A 21,059-nucleotide genomic window follows, 5' to 3' on the forward strand; every position below is an offset into this window, starting at 1 on the left:
TGAGAATGGTGGTGCCAGACTGAGTGAGAGGCCGAGAGTGAGGATGCCAGACCTGCTAGAGTGAGAGTGGTGGTGAAATAGTGAGAATGGTGGGGCCAGAGAGAGAGTGTTTGAGTAAGAATCGCCGTAATGCCAGACCGAGAGTGGAGATGCCAGAATGAGAATGCCATCGTTATGCCAGAGTAAGAGTGCTTAAGTGAGAAGAGTTGTATTGATATTTTTTGTTTTTTTCTTCTTCTTTATTTCTGTTATTTTAGTGTTTTTTGGTTGTGTTTTTTGGCAGCCCGTCTTTTTTTTAATTCGTGGTTCAACATTTATTTAAAAAGCGCCATTGGGAATAAGTATAAAGCTGCTGTGCTTCTGTGATCATATACAATACATATACAATACAACCACCACCTCCGGCAACAAAAACCCAACAGTTTAAAATCGCATTTGCAAATAAATAAATATATTAAATTAAAAACTACAAACACAGATGAAAGTCAATCCTAATGAGCAGCGTTTCACTGTAAATGAACAGTTTTTAATTGAAAGATTTTACCCAAAGTTCAACATCGACAACTTTTAATGAAATCGATTTTGTTGGGACACATTGATTTTTTTCTCTCCATAATGTTCTTTTTTTCTTTCCGAGTGATTGTTATGAAACTAGCCCAAGCAGGTACTCTTCTTCTTCTTCTTCTTCTGCGTTCGTGGGCTGAAACTCCCACGTACACTCGTGTTTTTTGCACGAGTGGAATTTTACGTGTATGACTGTTTTTTACCCCGCCATTTAGGCAGCCATACGCCGTTTTCGGAGGAAGCATGCTGGGTATTTTCGTGTTTCTATTACCCACCGAACTCTGACATGGATTACAGGATCTTTTTCGTGCGCACTTGGTCTTGTGCTTGCGTGTACACACGGGGGTGTTCGGACACCGAGGAGAGTCTGCACACAAAGTTGACTCTGAGAAATAAATCTCTCGCCGAACGTGGGGACGAACTCACGCTGACAGCGGCCAACTGGATACAAATCCAGCGCGCTACCGACTGAGCTACATCCCCGCCCGCAGGTACTCAAAATCAACGTGTTTCCAATACAATAACTGCAATTCTTATTATCAAGACACATTTGTTTCCCTTGTCCCTTACTTATTTGTTTCTTTCACTACTGGTTTGAATAAACATTTGCACAATAAACTAATTGCAACTTATATTATCAAACCATTATGTGTGTTTCTTTTTTCGTTCCTTTCTTTAATTTTTGTTTTGTAATGGGTAAAGTTTGAATTAAAGAATATTTTGTTGTTAAACCTAAAACTGGAAACAGGATCCGTGTTTCGCTTTTAGCATAGTTAACTCTCATGAATGCCCATAGGCGCCTGACATAGAATTCAATACCCGGTGTCTATGGGCATTCATACAGCTACAAGCCGCAGCAAAAACTTTGACTCTGGCAGGATTTATATTTATTTTTAAAAGGTACCGACTCGCCCACGCCCATCTCGCCCCCGCTTTGGAGTAGCCGACTTCACGCTCTACTCGCGTTCAATCTGTCAAGGGTGTCAACTCGCCCCCGAAAGCAGTGGCAACTCGCCCCCGTCAGCAGTGGCAACTCGCCCCCGTGTATTCCATGCGATGTTTTTGTGAGGCAACGTTTGTGTTTGTGTTTGTTAGTGTTTGTGTGTGTGTGTGTGTGTGTGTGTGTGTGTGTGTGTGTGTGTGTGTGTGTGTGTGTGTATGTGTGTGTGTGTGTGTGTGTGTGCGTGTGTGTGTGTGTGTGTCAGTGTGTGTGTGTGTGCGTGTGTGTGTGTGTGTGTGTGTGTGTGTGTGTGCGTGTGTGTGTATGCAAAATCTTTAGCACATTTACAAAATCACCGAGGGAAACAAGAGATTTTTTAATTTACTTTAATTTTCAAGGATTTTGTAAATGTCCTTGTTTTGAGAATTTACTGTAACATAATTATGCTGACTCCATGGATACGAACGGCACACCTACCTGAATGATCGTGCAACATCGTTATAAAATCATGAACAACTGCAATTGCCTATTTTCTTTATGAAAATTGGTATACCTGTTTGAAATTCCATGTTCTTTTTCATGGAATTTGTTATAAAGTGTTTTAACTGTAACGTATGATTGTGCAGACAATTAATTATTAAATCAAATACAGGTTTTAAAATGTGGCAACATTTCTTAAACGTTTTTACACGATATTTCCGACACTATCCAAGATATCTGCACACAATTCTGCATACAGTTTCTGGGTATTAGTGGCTGGGTTATGAAGCTCCAGATTTGATATTGCTTTAGTTTTCTTGAAATTATGATTTTTTTGTGCTTTGAAAATATACTTCAAAAGTCAGTATTTCAGGAAAAATGAAAGCTTGGAAATTGTATGAACACAACAAAGTTTCCTGAGGTTCAAAAGCCAGCCGCTTCTACAGTGTTTATCATGACCACCAAATATCACAAATATCATGCTAGAGGTGTTGTCAATATTGTGTAAAACAGTGTAGGAAATGTTGCCACCTTTTAAAACCTGTATTTGATTAAATAATTAATTTTCTGCCAATACATTACGGTAAAAACTCTTTATAACAAATTACATGAAAAATAGCATTCTATTTTACACAGGTATACAAATTTTCATAAAGAAAAATAGGCAATTGTAATTGTTCAAGATTTTTCAACGACGTTACACGATCATTCAGGTAGGTGTGCCCGGAGGTATGCAAAGGTTTGCACAGGTGTACAAGGTTCTATTACCTGCTGAGTTGCACTATAAGACCAATACTATTGCGAAAGTTGTATCGCCAGGTAAACGTGCACAAGGACTATACTGGTGATATCGATACCGGCGAGATTTTCATTGCTGAACAAACATTCGCGCACAAATGCACCGATACATAACCCAACACGCAAGCCGCTATTCTTGTGCAATCACATTCACGCCGAGACTATTGACATTTTCCCTTGTGCAAATTTTCTCTTGTGCAAGAAGAAAACCCCTATTGCACATCGGTGAAGTGTAAAGCTGCATTCTATTTGATCTTATAATGCAAAATTGGCCCTTCGCAGCAAGAAAACACACACACAAAATATATTTGTGTCGGATGTAGAATTATATTCACCTCTTCAAAATAAACTAGGCAGGTGCGTTATCAAAAAACATGAAAGGCAAGTTGTTGGAACGTTTGTTATTGACAAAAATATGTTAAATTCACAAAAATATAATAAAACAAAAATTGATTCTGAAAATTGGAAATTGGAACGTTGGCAGTCTCTTTGTTTTTGGATTAGGCAGGTGTATGTGATGAGGCTGATTATATCAAAACCAATCATAGTATTATAAAGGCCATTCAAGTATAACTACTGTATTAAATGGCTTAGGACATTGATTGTACTTCCCACTAACATGCAAACATTGTTCAATTTTAGTTATTTTGAATTTGTGGGTCTATTTCATTTACTTAGCTTTTGTAAATCCGATTATCGCAGGAGTCTATGATCTAGATCTCTTGCTCATTGTCTAGACATGTAATTCCTCATGGCGCATCAAGCTCTTTTATTGCATACCGGGGCGGGGATGTAGCTCAGTCGGTAGCGCGCTGGATTTGTATCCAGTTGGCCGCTGTCAGCGTGAGTTCGTCCCCACGTTCGGCGAGAGATTTATTTCTCAGAGTCAACTTTGTGTGCAGACTCTCCTCGGTGTCCGAACACCCCCGTGTGTACACGCAAGCACAAGACCAAGTACGCACGAAAAAGATCCTGTAATCTATGTCAGACTGAGTTCTGTGGATTATCATAGAAACACTGATGAAAATACCCAGCATGCTTCCTCCGAAAACGGCGTATGGCTGCCTAAATGGCGGGGTAAAAAACGGTCATACACGTAAAATTCCACTCGTGCAAAAAACCACGAGTGTACGTGGGAGTTTCAGCCCACGAACGCAGAAGAAGAAGAAGAAGAAGATTGCATACCGTACTGTAGTTGAATCTTCTTCTTCTTCTTCTTCTTCTTCTTCTTCTTCTTCTTCATCATCTTCTTCTTCTTCTTCTTCGTTCATGGGCTGAAACTCCAACGTTCACTCAAGTGTTTGCAGGAGTCGGATTTTACGTCTATGACTATTTTTACCCCGCCATTCAGGCAGCATTCGCCGATTTTGGGGGCAGCATGCTGTGTATTTTCGTGTTTCTATAACCCACCGAACTCTGACATGGATTACAGGATCTTTTCCGTGCGCACTTGGTCTTGTGCTTGCGTGTGCACACGAAGGGGGATAAGGCACTAGCAGGTCTGCACATAAGTTGACCTGGGAGATCGGAAACATCTCCACCCTTAACCCACCAGGCCGCCGCGGCCGGGATTTGAACTCACGACCTCCTAATAAGGAGGCCGATGTCTTATCCACTACGCCACTGCACCCGTCAGTAGAATGTTCGAATTGAAGTGTCTTCACAACATAAGTGGTTTTAATATAAACAGCCCGATCGCAAAAACATACAATCAAACGGACATGTGTAGTTACTTTTGACGAGCAGTATACTATTCGGTAAATATTTTTTGTCGGGTCAAAAATAAGAATTATTAAATCATTTTAGACCAAATCCGGATTACATGCAGCGCGTTCATTTCACTCAGAAATACATTTTGATTTCAGTCAGTCAAGCACATGCGATCCACTATCTGCATTTAGTTCAATTTAATATTTAGTCAGTTTTTGCCTAAATGTATTCCGGTGGACTTGGAATCCAGAGGGAGGTTATGGAGTGTTCATGCGTGCGTGCGTGCGTGTGTTTGTGTGTGTGTGTGTATGTGTGTGAGTGTGTGTGTGTATGTGTATGTGTGTGTGTATGTGTGTGTGTGTGTGTGTGTGTAAGGGTGTTGGTGTGTGTGTGTGTGTGTGTGTGTGTGTGTGTGTGTGTACACGTGTGTTTGCTTGTGTGTATAACGTTGACCAAGACTGATGTTCAGGGCACTTTAAAAATAATATGAAAAGATCTTTTATGACGTAGTATCTGGCTTAAACAAATATTGAGGCACTGTGGCGACCGTATTTTCAATTCATGAAACAACTTTTGTCACACATTCTTTGACCCGGATTGCGTTTCAGCTTGGAAGCTTGAAACCTTAAAAGTGATTAAACAAATTTGTTATTTACACATTTTATTGAAATTAAAACTGCAATCATTTACTTTAAGAAAATGTTCGCACTATTTTCTGTAATATTCTTGAATTCTGTTTGGAATATGTTGTGCTTACATTGGAAATATGCGCAAAAATAAAGAAACTCAGCTTTATTCAAATATATTCACTTTCGGCTTCAGTCACGGCTGTCTCGGTCGATTGGCCAGCCCAGGGCGTATTCGGCTTGGCGATATAAGAGCACGTGTGTTAAGCTTCATTTTTTGTACATATTACATATTATTAAAACCGTTATCGCACAGTGACAGAAAAGACACAGTAGCGTGGCCAGTGCGCCGCGATGTGATGTTTTGGTTGAATCTTCGGCATGTGAGCCGACGGCCGTGCTTGGCTTAAACTAGTGCATTGTTCTGCCCAATAGGGGGCGCACACGAGGCTTTCCCTAGTGCGGGTGGCCCGGCGGGCAAACAACTAAAAATAAACATTAATGCCGTAGAGAGCGGCATGGAAGGTAACGCTTTAATCGATTTTTATCGTATTGATAAAAGATAATAAACAAATCTGTATTTCACCTTTTAAACCACTTACTCTTATATATGTTGTCATGTTGTAAATGTGTTTGCGTACATGCGACACGGCGAAGCACCCTGAATGTACAAATGTATAGAACGTATTATTTTTTAATCTGCCAGCGCTTTTAACCGGTGGTTCTGAAATGTTATCTCTTTTAATCATTCTGTAAAAATAAAACATTTTTTAAAGGCCTAATCCCAAGTAACGCACGGTGTCCAAGATTAAATACGGCGAAGTGGTATGAGCCTACAATGTCTAAATATGTTATTGCATAACTTTTAAATTTGCTTCATGGTCCCTACACTTGTGTATCTCATCAAAATCCGTGAGGGCGTACAAACTTGAATTATCATATAACCCATATCTGGTCCTTAAGAGGCGAAACATTTAGCCTGTAGGACATGAAGCATTCTCTCTTCTTCTTGCTTTAATCTTGATGGCGCACCAACAACCCCGTCACCTCCTCTCCTGTGCCCTCCCTCCCTCCCTCACTCACTCCCTCCCCCTCCGGCTAGCGAAATATCAATGACAGTTCCTAAAAGGCATCGTACCTGTGGGGCAGGAACCATCATCAGACAGCTTCGATCTTTTAGGTCGACAGATTCACTAATTGTGTTGATATCACTGCACGCGATTTTGTATTTATTTACATCTTATCAAACATTAAATTATGAATACTTAACTATATTAGCAAATCAATGAGTCAATCAAGAAATAGATGATTCAATAAATAAATGAATAAGTTTTATTAAGCACACAGAACAAAATAAGACTGTCCAAACAATTATCAAATGAATAAATGATTAGACGAAGAATATCGTCAAATGAATGAATGAATCAATCAATCAATCAATCAGTTGATACATGATTTATCAATTCATAAATAAACGAATACATGAATAACCATGTAAAATACATATGAATCTATCAATCAATAGAAACATAAAAAATGCATAGTTACATGAATGAATAAACATACACATCAATATATGCATACATAGATAAACAAACACATACATAAATAGTTAAATGAAAAATAGAATGAAAATAATCAGATTAATAAAAACAAACTTGCAACAGAAATCCTAAAGCAAATACATGTTAATGCGGCCACAAGAACTAGATAATCCTGTCCTGCCATCCCCACTCCGCTCTTTCCAGCCACCCATCTTTTTTTTGCAGCTTTCTGCTGATACAGCCACAAGCCTCCTCCTCTTCCAATTTTTTGCTGAGTCAATTTTGCAAATTGAGATGGGTGTCAGTTACAAAACCAATGCCTATACGTATCGAAACAAATGAATGAATCGAACAGTGTAGGGAAAACATTTGCATGAATTCACATGTAAACTTCCATATGCATCTGTACTGTAGGATTTTTGGGTATTGTTTCTGTTAACGGTCTACACACACACACACACACGCATGCATACACACACGCGTGCATACACGCACGCACGCATACACGCACGCACGCACACACACACACACACACATACACACACACATACACACACACACACATACACACTGACACACACATACACACACACACACATACACACTGACACACACACACACACACACATACACACTGACACACACACACACACATACACACTGACACACACACACACAGACACACTGATACACACACACACACACACAGACAGACACACTGACACACACACACACACACTGACGCACTGACACAAACACACAAACACACTCACACACACACACATACACACTGACACACACACACACACACACACACACACACACACACACACACACACACACACACACACATACACACACACATTCCGCGCTGCGCAAAACAAAGCTAGGCTGTTGATATTTTGGTATGTTCATATCCAATCTTTTTATCTTTGGTATCCTTATGTCCGAATGGAATGTGACACATGTACGCCAAAGCTAGGACAGTGACATGGTGGTTTACACCATACTTTACATGGAAAATAAGGTTCATCGCGTGTCTTTAAACGAATCAAACTCAAATTCGTCTAATCGGGAAACCCCATAGTGTTTTAGATAGTGTGCAGTTTAAGTACGAACAAAATTTACTGCCTTGCCTGTCTGCACCAAAAGACCCAAGTCTGCGAACAAGTTTTCGTGGCCGGTGTAACACGAGAAAATTACTCCCACGAGATTTTTACTCCGGAGTAAACATTTCGTACGAAAAAGTTACTCCCTTTACGAAAAAAGCACTCCCCCATTACACGAGAAAATTACTCCCCAAGACAGGTGAGTTCCGAGTAAACATTTCGTACACAAATGTTACTCCCCTGACGAATAAATAACGAATAAATTACTTCACCCAAACACAAGCAATTTAACTTCCCATGCCAGGTGTACGAAATGTTTACTCCCTTGTCCCCTGTTAGTCTTGGTGGTGGAAGGGGTGGAAGGAGGGTAGCGCGACATTCGTGTGCGCGAGATCACTTATTGGCATTATCCCTTCGCCCGCATCCCATTTTTGCGTACGAGATTTTTACTGAAAGTGAAAAAGATGGGGAGTAAAAATTTCGTGGAGGGAGTAATTTTTTCGTGCCTTGGGGAGTTCTTTTCTCGTACGAAAAGTGTACTCGGAGTAAGAATTTCGTACGAAATATTTACTCCGGAGTAAATTTTTCGTGGAGTAAAAACTTCGTGTTACACCGGCGCTACTGAGCAAAACAAGCGAAAGCCGTACAGTACTGGACTCTATGTCTCACGCTTTCCTTCGATGCCACTACCAAAGCAAACGTGTTCACGATTGTACGTTACACGCTTTGGAGTCAAACTCACAATCGTCCCTCCAAAAGCCCCCAAATGCACACATGCACATGGCTTTCATTTCTCCTCCTTGAACTCATTTCTTCTCTTTACAACACTGAGAATACTGCCATCGGCATCATAGACGACAGTAGGGGAAGGGCTCTTAATATGGACCACTTTTTGTTTCATGCTAAGGCAAAAAAAAAAAATTGTCTGTTTCTGGTCACCCGACCGACCCTAAATTTCGGCGCCGACCCTAAACTTTTTTTTTCCAAACTCAAAAATTTTATTTATTTTTTGGTGGTAAAGGACAGGGTGAGAAAATGAACAACAAAAACGTGTGAAAACGAAAGTCCGCTGACGATTTGTAAATGTGTTGAGTGTCTTGTCTCTATGTATAGTGAATCCAGTCTCTTTGCGCGATTTTTAAAGTTAGTTTTATTGGTCTACATTTGGGGTAAAAAAAAAAAAATTAAATAAATAAAAAAAAAAATCCCGACCTACCGACCCTATTTTTTTTAGCCATGTTACCAGAAACAGACAATTTTTTTTTTTTGGCCTAATAACTAGCTTGTTTTCTTGTGAAGAAGTTTCATTTTGTGTTTGGTAGTCCTTCTCTCTTAGGTGAACCGTTAGGCCTAATTAGAGTGAAATAGCTTTGATAGACATTCAGCAAAAATTAAATACAGAAAAAAATCACAAATGGTCCATATTAGGCGCCCAGGCTCCTAATATGGACCAGTGAAGCGGCCTTCACGAATCACTGTCAAAAGCCCCCTGTACTTCAAAATAACATGATACAACTTGGTGTGCATGTCAGACTAATTCAAATATGCTTTAGATTTATCTGTTTCGGGTTGATGAGATAATTTTTTTAAGCACACGAGGAAACTAAAGAAGCATATATCAAAAACAGAGAGAAAATAAGTTAAATTATCAACTTCCACAAAAAGAAGACAATTTGATATATTTTGTTGAAAGCTTGAGGGCTAGCTATAGGTTATTTTCAGCAAGCTTCTTAATGAATTAATGAAAATAGCCTTTAGCTTTTATTTTCTTCGATTTGCTGAAGGTGGTCCATATTAGGGGACTCACACATACTTTGAGATTTTGCTATTATTTTTTGTTTGCAGTAGAAACTCGGGGTCAAAACTGCTAAAATGTAACAAATACGGTCTTAGCTGTCATATATGGCAATTTTTGTGTGATAAAAGCTTTGACTGTGGACAGAAACGAGTCTGTTTTAGGCGTCAAATTTAGAGTGAACGCTGCCAAAAGTGAAAAAAAGAGAAAAAGCCTAACGGTTTTGAGGTTTGTGTTTCTGCAACTGTTTTGACATGTGCAAGTTATCCAGAGAGGGTGAATACAGCGAATGAAATTGTTTTTAGCGCTCTAGCGCCGTTAGTTTGTCAGATCAAGAGGTGGTCCATATTAGGAGCCGGTCCATATTAGGAGCCCTTCCCCTACAGTTTCCATACGCGAATTTAGCTGCCCTTGGAAAGTTGCTCGCTCATGAGGCATGCGAGTCTGAATTTAGAAGGACAAGGCTGTGTACATGTACATAGAAGAAAACATACCCAAAAGAACAAACATTTCGCGCATGCAGACACAGAAAGATGTCAAAGAATGCGATGCTTCAAAGGAAACAGACTGTGACGGTGACTGTGACGTCATTCACACATATCGAGACGTCATTCATAGTTGTTCGGTCACTTCCGTAAAATAAGTAGATCTCTCTACAATCATAGCTGGTATGGTTAGCTAGCCTGTCAAAGCGTGAGTACTCAAAACGTGTTTGTTCTCTCATCTCTTGAATCTATGAGACATAAATGCTATTCAGACTTGGTCGTGCGACAGAGTTTTCCTCCACACTCGATTAGCAGATGTCTAACTCAGCCTGACGGCTTCGTTATGTGAATCTATGTGAATCTTTAAAATCAATTCAGGACACCTGGAACTTGGAAGACTCTGCACAAAGTTGATTTTATGGAAATAAATACCCGTCTTGACAAGGGATCGAGCGCACGCCATTGGTAAGAACTGAGCTACGTTCCCGTAGGAATAACTGTAAAAAATGGAATGAGACACATGTAAAAGCATGGACAGCACTACATCAATTTACAGTTACGCTTTACATGGACAGCACTACATCAATTTACAGTTACGCTTTACATGGACAGCACTACATCAATTTACAGTTACGCTTTACATGGACAGCACTACATCAATTTACAGTTACGCTTTACATGGACAGCACTACATCAATTTACAGTTACGCTTTACATGGACAGCACTACATCAATTTACAGTTACGCTTTACATGGACAGCACTACATCAATTTACAGTTACGCTTTACATGGACAGCACTACATCAATTTACAGTTACGCTTTACATGGACAGCACTACATCAATTTACAGTTACGCTTTACATGGACAGCACTACATCAATTTACAGTTACGCTTTACATGGAAAATGAGGCACAGTATACATCTTAAAACGATCAACCAAATTCGCCTAATGGAAGCCCCGCATAGTTTCAGATAGGGAATGGTTGTTGAAGTGCGAATAGTTACTGCCTTGTGTGGCTGTACCAAGCGACACCAGTCTGCGTGGAGGGTTTCGATGGGTGCCAGCTAAACCAGTAAAAAGCCATGGTTCCCATGACAACCAGACATTTTTGCCAGGAGGCGCAGTGAAGCGACAAATGTGAGACATGCCGAACGTGCTCTCTTCATTTTGTTTGCATTACGGTATTGCCTGACGTTTGAATTTTATAGAAGGGGGATGAGGGGGGGGGGGGGGGGGGGTAGGGGCAGAAAAAAAAAGAGAGAGAGTGAAGGTAGAGAGGGAGAGAGAGAGAGAGAGAGAGTGGGGGGAAAGAGAGAGAGAGAGAGAGAGAGAGAGAGAGAGAGAGAGAGAGAACAACAACAGAACAGAACAAATCTTTAATTGTCTAAGGCCACAGCCCCTTACAATAGTGGTTAAAATAACAGCAATAGTATCTGCACAGTTATAAATTATAGTCACGCATAAAATTCAACAAATACATTAAGACCCTGATGACATGTCACTGAACCTGATTTATAAGGGTTCGTCTCTTCTGTAACATGAAGAACACAAATCTGCTGAAGCTGTTCATCACATTATCCTCATTACTGCCACAGAAATACACAAGTTGTTGTTGCAGCGTCTTAGAGTTCGAGATTTTCAAATACTTTGCTCGAAGGTCTTGATAAAAAGGACATAAAAGAGAGAGAGAGAGAGAGAGAGAGAGAGAGAGAGAGAGAGAGAGAGAGAGAGAGAGAGAGAGAGAGAGAGAGTTTGAGAGAGAGGAACAACCGTACTAAATAAAGTACACAAACAAGCAAAAACACCAACACATAAACAAAGAAACAAACATACAAGCAAACAGACAGATAGATAGATAGACAAGTAAAATTGAGACATATAGACATATTATAGACAGACAGACAGATAGAGAGACAGACAAATAAACAGACATACAGACAGACAGAGAGACAGACAGACAGACAGACAGACAGACAGACAGACAGACAGACAAACCAGGCTGACAAACAAACAAACAAACAAACAATGATAGTAGTGTCTTAGAGGTTATGTACGTATATGGACCCTCAATTAAAAAAAAATATTCTCGAGACAACTGATTCAACGGTGAATTCCAACACATACAAAAGAATTATGTATCTGTTACCGTAAATAACAAGAAATTCCTCCGAGGTAGAAAAAACACCCCCGTCCTTAGCATTCTCACTGCCACCAACTGAGCAGGCACTGCTAACAAGTGTGGTTATTTCCCTTTGACCATGAATATGTCCCTCTATAAGTCCTTGTAGAATCTTAATCCACCAATAACTCCCTAACCGTGTGTTTGACTGGTCCCAATTTTTGTAAGGACCGTCTCAGGAATGTATAGAACCTGTTCACCAAGTTTGGTGACGATCGGTCCGTTCATTCTTGAGATCTATATGCGAACACAAACAAACAAACAAACAAACACATCGAGCGAAACCTATACACACCCCTATACCGGTGGTGTAATGACATCGTTGTCTGACAACTGCATTTGTACGTTAAGCCACGCTAGCTTCTCCTTGATAACATGCAGCTCGCTTTTAATGTTTCCTATTGTTCATGACATGACGTGTTGACTTGTCTGAAATGAATTACCATAATTATGTTTTGCTTTGTTTTGTTCTGCCTTATCTTGCCTTCTAATGTCTGGACGTATTTTGTCTTCTTTGTCACGTCTAATATTTATTTTTTTAAAAACCACCTATGTGAGCAAACGAAAAAGCTTAGGTTAAAACAAGTCGCATAAGGCGAAATAACAACATTTACTCAAGCTGTCGAACTCACAGAATGAAACTGAACGCATTGCTTTTTTTCACAAAGACCACATATCATACTCGTAGTTTCGTCAGTCCACCGCTCGTGGCAAAGGCAGTGAAATCGACAAGCCATGCAGAATAGTGCGGTAGTGCTCGCGCTGAGCAGGATAACACGCTTTTCTGTATGTCTATTCTTTTTAGCTTACTGAGTTTGTTTTTAATCCAAACATATCATATCCATATGTTTTTGGAATCAGGGACCGACAAGGAATAAGATGAAATTGTTTTTAAATCGATTTCGGAAAATTAATTTTAATCATGATTTTCATATTTTTAATTTTCAGAGCTTGTTTGTAATCCAAATATAACATATTTCATCTTATTGTTCGTCATTTTCTGATTCCCAAAACATATAAATATGTTATATTTGGATTATATATGCTGTTCGCTGCCATGATGATATGTCCCGCGGAAACAAACACAGCTAAATTCTCATTGGTTGAAAAGCTTTTCACTGCGGAGGATATTCTATGGGGAATAATCGTGGCTTCGGCAGGGAGATAACTGCCTCTTTGCTAAATTAATTCAGTAATAAAATCAGTACTAGCGTATACGCAGCTATTAGTGCGTGAACATTGATGATTTCTATTCTTTTAGTAGTTAGGTACCAGGTTCTGCAAAGTTCACATGGTACCCTTCTCCGTATAACCAGCTTGAACGATAGAGTTCTACGCCGTGTAGTCTAATTATATACTAGATGAATACCCGCTTCATATTTTTATATTTATAAAATATATTTTTAATATAATATTTTAATTTTTTAAATATAATATGTTTTAATACATATTTTTTAAATATAATATAATTATAAATATCCCATGACCTCCCTTCTTTGTCTCTGTTACTTCAGTATGGGTATATATGTTGTATTTTTATAGCTCAATAAATACATCATGGACTCAAAAAAATATATGATAGTGCAGATTCCGATTTGGGCGAAGAACTACTTTGCTCCCGACCTTTGACCTCGCGCCGAACAATGTGACACATTTGTATGAAGTTCCAAAATCGTATTGCACGGCTCAGAAAACCATATCAGTTGCACGCAAAAATGAATCTCAGAACTGATCTGATGTATGAGATGCAATAAGCAAACGTTTCTTTCATTATGAAAGCAATGCAGGTCGAAAAAAACGAACATTCAACTTACAAGATAACCAGATGCTAGCGAACCAAAACAAAAACACGAGTACTCTCCCTTGCTTCGTTAGCAGACGACTTTTGAGACCGTCCTTACCTGGCACGGTTGGGCTTCGCTATCAATCTATCGGCTGTTTCACGTGTTTCGCGAGCAAGTCTACTCTTTTGCCTGGCTCTGCAGTAAGTCCACATTGGCGATGAAGGTATCCGAGAACTTAACATGTGTGTATTTTTCCGTAATCCAGTCATATTCCTTCAAAATGCAATCAATCGGCGGTGACAGACGTGTCGGTCGCGTTTTCCTCTCACCCATACCAGTTTAAGTTCATCCATGCAAACACACTCGCAAAACAGTTTATCACGTAGATACATTTCAAACAGTGAGCAAATGGTTAAATCTAAACCTACATATTTGTTCCCTAAAATTTGCTTCTCTGTCAATAAGCCTAATTACACACGTTCGAGAAAAACAACGTGGAATCGATTCTGAATCGAGTAAGCCAAATGGGTCCCAAACCCGTTTCGCCCGTTCTGCCGACCTGAAACGCAAAACAAAAGAATTGTGCGCTTCAACTAAATTAATTTCTATACGACTTCATTACTTTCTTGCAACTTATGAACCTTTACTTAAAGCTTTTAAATGGTCTGAAAGTAGTGTTACCGCGTACTTATCGATGCACTCATTCGTTTTATTTTTTCAGCGACGGTCACTTAGTTTAAGGTTGCAAAAGGGCTAAGTCTCGCTGGCAACAATGTTTTACACTGCACAGATCGCAACAGTGCCGCTAGTAGTCTACACTTTGTGTTTGATGGTAGAATGGGATATACAGATTACAACACGAGTGGTTTTTTATATGGCTTGTATTTCAGTCAAGACCCAGCGGGAATATCAATCGAGAGCCACTCGCCAGAGGCTCGTGTCTCCCGATGATATTCATCCGCTGGGTCTTGACTGAAATACAAGCCATATAAAAAACCACTCGTGTTGTAACCTATACATATATAATATATAATTTTTTAAATATAATATAATTTTTTAATATATATTTTTAATATAAAGTATATTTTTATACTCGTAAATAAAATAGATAAACATAAAAATTATGGGTTTTGTTACGAATAAGTGTTTCCACTCTTTCTGAAATGGCTAATATTCGTTAATTTACATGACGTTTTACGTGCTAAAATTAGACCACCTGCTCACTTCAACTGAATATATCTGCTAATAGAACCGTTAAATTTTCATAAAAGTTTGACAAAACAATTAGATACACACACACACACACACAAACACAAAATCGACAGTGATGGCGCTAGTATTTTTTCAAACCGGTACGCAAACTTTTATGATGCAAACAGTCCGGAAATAAACGGTAGGCTGGTCATTGGAACCAGATAGAGTCCAACTCAGAGTACTGGTTTTATTGTTCTACCAGCGAAAAAAAACCCGTAGTTCTAAACATCAACCGGTAGGTCATACCGGCAGCCAATTTTGTTCCGGTATTTTTTCGTTTCAACTGGTAAAATACCTGTAATTACCGGTTAACGCCAATACTGAATCGATCGTTAAATTTTTGCATAAGTTTACAAAACGTAACCCTAACCCCATTTATAATTTTAGTACAAAAGAAGGTTGACATTATGACACTCGTTGCGTGTGGAAAATACGCTTGAATCTAATGATTTTGTTGTTGTTACATATTCGTTGTGTGTTACATCAAATCGATATTGTTAGGCATCTGTCCGTGTTTCCATCTGTCCGTCCGTCCGTCCGTATGTCCGTCCATCACACTTTTGATCGCTAATAACTCCTGGGTTTGTGGGCCCGTTATCGTGAAATTTGGAATGACATATACCATTGTTATGGTATATATGTGGTAAACATTTCTACCCAATGGCTACGTGAGTACCGAGGTTGCACGCGGTTTAGCGCTCACACGTCATTTCCTTTGCCTTTTCCTCCAGGGTTTCTTGACCGATTCACCACAAATTTCGTGTGGATGTGGTTATGCTGATGCTTAAACCTGGCGCAACACTTCAAAAACATTGCTGAATAATCGTTGGAGTTGTAAATGAAACAAAGCATTGGCGACCGCTTAATCGCTGAGCGCAGCTAGAGGTGTTCGACCCAAGCGTACGGATAGGCATAGAAATTAGAGCTCTCACGCTAGCATAAGGCGTTTGGCTGCCAGTCGGGGCGACATTATTATTAATATTATATTATTATTATTATCATTATTACCATTATTATCATTGTTGTTGTTGTTGTTGTTGTTGTTGCCTGTGTAATTGTAATGTGCTTGTATTATTTTGTTTTTTTTATACATGAGAAATGATTGCGTGTTGTTTTTATGTTGTTTTCATTTATATGTTTTATATCTATAAAAACGCTATAAAAGTGAAAGAAACGGGCGCATGAGAGGAGATCTCCCCATAGCCAGTGAATGCATTACCCAAACTACAAACAGCTGTGTCAGATGTATTATGGACTAGTCAAACGCTAGTGACAAATGACGAAAACAATGTACATGTAGGACTTTGTCGAATGTCAAATGCAATGAATCACGTGAAAGAAGCTGGATGGGGTTTCGCACCCATTGATTATAATCAGAAATGCGTAAGTGTGTGTGTGTGTGTGTGTGTGTGTGTGTGTGTGTGTGTGTGTGTGTGTGTGTGTGTGTGTGTGTGTGTGTGTCTTTGTGTGTTTTAGGATAAATTGTTATTTTGTTTTGTGAGCACTAACGCGTATTTATGTGTGAAGTGTTTTTACCGTGTACTTTTCTGACATTGCTATGATATAATAGCCAGCTTCTTCTTCTTCTTCTTCTTGGCGTTCGCAGAGGTTACACGATCAGTCCAGCACTGGTGATAATAGCCAGCAAAAGTGACGGTCATGATGGTAAATTGAGATCAGTTGCATAATTTTTATAAATGCATGTCCACTTTTATCAATCGATCGAGCAGTTGTAATGATAAGATGCTCAAGATCGAAATAACACAGACTGAATCAACCGCAATGCAAATACAATAAACAAAACAAATCTAGCCAGGCAAAACTGGTGTTACCCCAATATTGCACTGTTGCAGTGGAAGAAGAAAATGCAATTATCTATATGTTGTGCGGTAGGTAAAAGCAGTTGAACCATGGCAATTGTGTTTGTCATCATTTTTCACGAGTTTTCATTCACAAGCACCTGGCAAATAAATCTCATGTTCCCCAGGCAATAAATCCCCGGTTACCATAGTTGCAGGAAGCAGGTTATACATGGATAATCAAAAGCAAACCCAATAGAAACGCTCGGGGATTCCGTTCGGCTCTTTTCATTGGTGTTTCCCCAGACCTAAACAGACGACACGACACTGCTTTGCAAAGTTCCAAAAACGAACTGGCAAACTGGCAAAAGTAAACAAAAAACAAAACTACTTCATGAAAGGTCATACATTCATCAAAAACAAATGAAACCTAGCGATATGTTTTGTCTTCTTACAGAGTCATGGAGTGCGCGTATCTGTGTTTCGATACACAGACGTTCGGAGAAACACGAACGTCAAGTTCAAGTAAAATGACCCCTGACACACACATTTTGACCCGTGCACAAGACGTTGTATCGATAAACGAAGCACAAATAAGAAACAATAATAAAAGCAAAGAAAATAGCAACAAGATATGCAAACATCTAACAAAGCCGAGCAAGCAGAATGACAGGTCTAATGAAAAACAAAGAGATACTGAGTCGGAAACAAGAACAATAAAGAGAGGAATGCAGGTTGTTCCATCAATATATACACATAAACTAGTTCCGCTGAAAAAAAATAAAAAATAAGATTACTTGTTTTACAATGTGGAAATCAAATCTCCAAAATAATCGTTCTCGTTCATTCCTAGTAACATTACGTGGGAATAAAGAACCCTACCATCAGCTGTCTAAATCATTATTTTTTATTTTTTTATTTGTTTAATTATTTTCCCTATCAACACCTGTTTAAAATTCTGTTGAAATACCTTTTATCAAGTGAATTGAATTTAACAATATTTGTTTAGTTGTTTTTGAAAATAAAAGTTGAAATTGTATTACATTTGGATTTTTGCGATACTTGAGTGGGATACATTTTTTTCTTAATTCGTTAAAGAAACTGCAGTTAAACACATAATGGAATTCGTCACCAATATCGCCATTATTGCACTTTGTACACACTCTTTCCTTCTGTATTATATTTATGAATCTTCCTGAAAGCAAAAACAAAAACAAACAAAAAACACGTTCCAATAAATAGCTTTTCTTGTTTGGTTGTGTATTGATTCTGGAGTTTGGAACGTTGGCGGTCTATCTGTTTTTGAATTAAAGCTTCCATTGTCTTTCACAACAGCTATGGAAATATCGACGCGCAGTGTATTCCACTGCTTCGGCAAAAAAATGACAGCTGTTGTCAGCCAAAATAGATTTATTATGAACATAATTTGTGAACGCTGCACGATTCTTCAGGCGACACATGTACAAACGCAAATGATAAATATATTTATATCAACACTTTTTGTCAGCCTAGATACTTCGTCTATACTAGCCGTATCACCGTAACGGTAGAGGAAAGGCCCCTAATATGGACCACTATTTGTTTCATGTTGATAACTAGCTTTTTTGTGCGTTGGTAGTTGTTCTCTCTTTAGTTAACCGCTAGGCCTAATACGAGTGAATCAGATTTGATAGACATTCAGCAACAATTAAATACAGAAACAAATCACAACTGGTCTATATTAGGAGCCTTGGAGCCTAATATGGACCATTTAGGAGGCTATCACGAATCATTGTAAAAAGCCCACTAAACTGTCCATATTAGGGGCCCTTCCCCTACCTTGCTGCACGCCTGGTGGTTCAGCACTCTGGAAAGCCTCAGACAGTCTTTAAACGTAATTTGAGTAAAAATGTGTTGTAGACCTTTGCCTCGATTATTGCAGTCAATGTGTGTGTATATATACACACGCAAATAGCATGCCATAGCTAGATTTCATTTTTTGTCAGTCTAGATGAAAAAGTATCTACAAACGCAATCTGAAACTCAATTTGCTGTGCTCATTTTCTCGAGTGATCCAGCAAGGCAGTCGACATTTGTACACACGCAGATGATACAATGACACATTGAATCTGCCAACATAAATTATTGGCACTGTACACGTAATGCGTAGTTAATTTTCTGAACGCCGTTGCCTGAATGATTTAGCCGTACACATGACTGTCAGTGTACACACGCGAATGGCACATCAAAGCGACACTTGCAAAGAAAAGGTACGCTTTGTAAACGTGTTGTGTTAATCAATTGCTATGCGATTCAGCAGTCCGGCGACGCGGAGTGTACACACGCAAATGGCATATAAGCCATTAGTAATGACACTTTTCGTCAGCCAAGATGAATTCTCGTGAACGTAATGTACACTAGCTACTATTACTTTTCCTGGTTGATTCAGCAGTCAACGAGCATGCAGATATTCAGACGCAACGCTCTCGGCTACCTGCAATGGCAAAAAGATTATGCTCAGAAATAACTCTGTCAAGTTGTTATGAGTTATGGAAGAGTTTATTTCCTTCTTTTCCACAGTATGTTTGTTTATGTTTGGTCTTTATCTTTGCCTGTGCGTGTATTGTATGTTTGGTCGTTTTCTTTGCCTGTGCATGTATAGTTTGTTGGTTATGTTTGGTCGGTTTCTTTGCCTGTGCGTGTATAGTATGCTTGGTCGATGTATGTATTGTAAAGCGCTAAGAGTAGACATTTTTCTAGAATAGCGCAATAAAAGTTTGCATTATTATTATTATAAACACTGAGGCGGCAAGCCTACACTGTCACGTGTAGCTTGCCTCAGTTATTTTGAGAAACAAAAAGGGAGAGCAACTCTTCCAGAACCAGAGAGAGTTATTTCCGGAATTCGTCAATTAGGGGCATTTTGTGTAAAAATGCGCTACTAAGTCAACGGATGTATTACACCGCTGAGTTCAGTCATTTTGTTGTAGCTCAGAGTGTATAGGCTACTCCCGCGTTAACCAGCCTTGCGCTATTATCTGAGTCACGTGATGGTGTTTTAGGCTTGGCAAGTCGAGGATATAGGCTTAGAGCGCTTGAGATCAGGATGGGTGATTAAACCTTCCCTTGTACGTGAAGGCTTATGATCACTTTACGAACATGAGTAGCCAAATGATGGGATTCTATTTCCGAAACTCAGATGAGTTTGTATGAACGACCACAATATGTGGTGTAGTAAAGCACTCGGGGGTTTGCTTTTATTGCATACAAGTCAATCGTGCTGTGAAAGTGTTATAGATTATTATCAGTGAGGCCTCATTTTGATTTGTACGCAATTGTCACTTCTCGGGTCTCAAACATATTGATTAATTGCACACACAAACAGAGGGTGCAAGAAAAAAAGGGAAATGGGCGGGGGAGAGAGAGAGAGAGAGAGAGAGAGAGAGAGAGAGAGAGAGAGAGAGAGAGAGAGAGAGAGAGAAAGAGAGAGAGAGAGAGATAGATAATTATAAACCATGTTGTCGTTGTGGTGGTGATGGAGGTGGTGGTTGTAGACACAGCCAAGTGCAGCTCTAGTAAGAAAACAATTATGTTCTGGAAAATGTTAGATCCACATTAACGCACCTGGCCAAAGGGGTATATTCGGTGCAATAAATACATCAAAGTTGTTTTTATGTATAATTAAGTGAGGCATTGAAATAACCCTGGGTAAAAGTTCATATTCAGTATTATAGGGGCGCGGTTGGGGACATACACAAATGCACACATGACAGTGTAAATTATTACATGTAAAAGGATCATTTTCACAGCGATATTTCGATCAGCTGAACTAACTCAGTTAATATCGGATATGTGCGTGCCCATACAATGGTCTGCTAGCTCTGCCTGATCCGTGTGCGTTCGTATGTTTGTGCTTGCGTGTGTTATGTTGTTTGTCGCGAGAAAACTCTTAAGATTATTCATATTTGCTCATATACTAAACAAAGGAAAGACTTTTCAGCACATCTGG

This window comes from Littorina saxatilis, linkage group LG9 (genome assembly GCF_037325665.1).
Source record: "Littorina saxatilis isolate snail1 linkage group LG9, US_GU_Lsax_2.0, whole genome shotgun sequence".
Taxonomy (NCBI): domain Eukaryota; kingdom Metazoa; phylum Mollusca; class Gastropoda; order Littorinimorpha; family Littorinidae; genus Littorina; species Littorina saxatilis.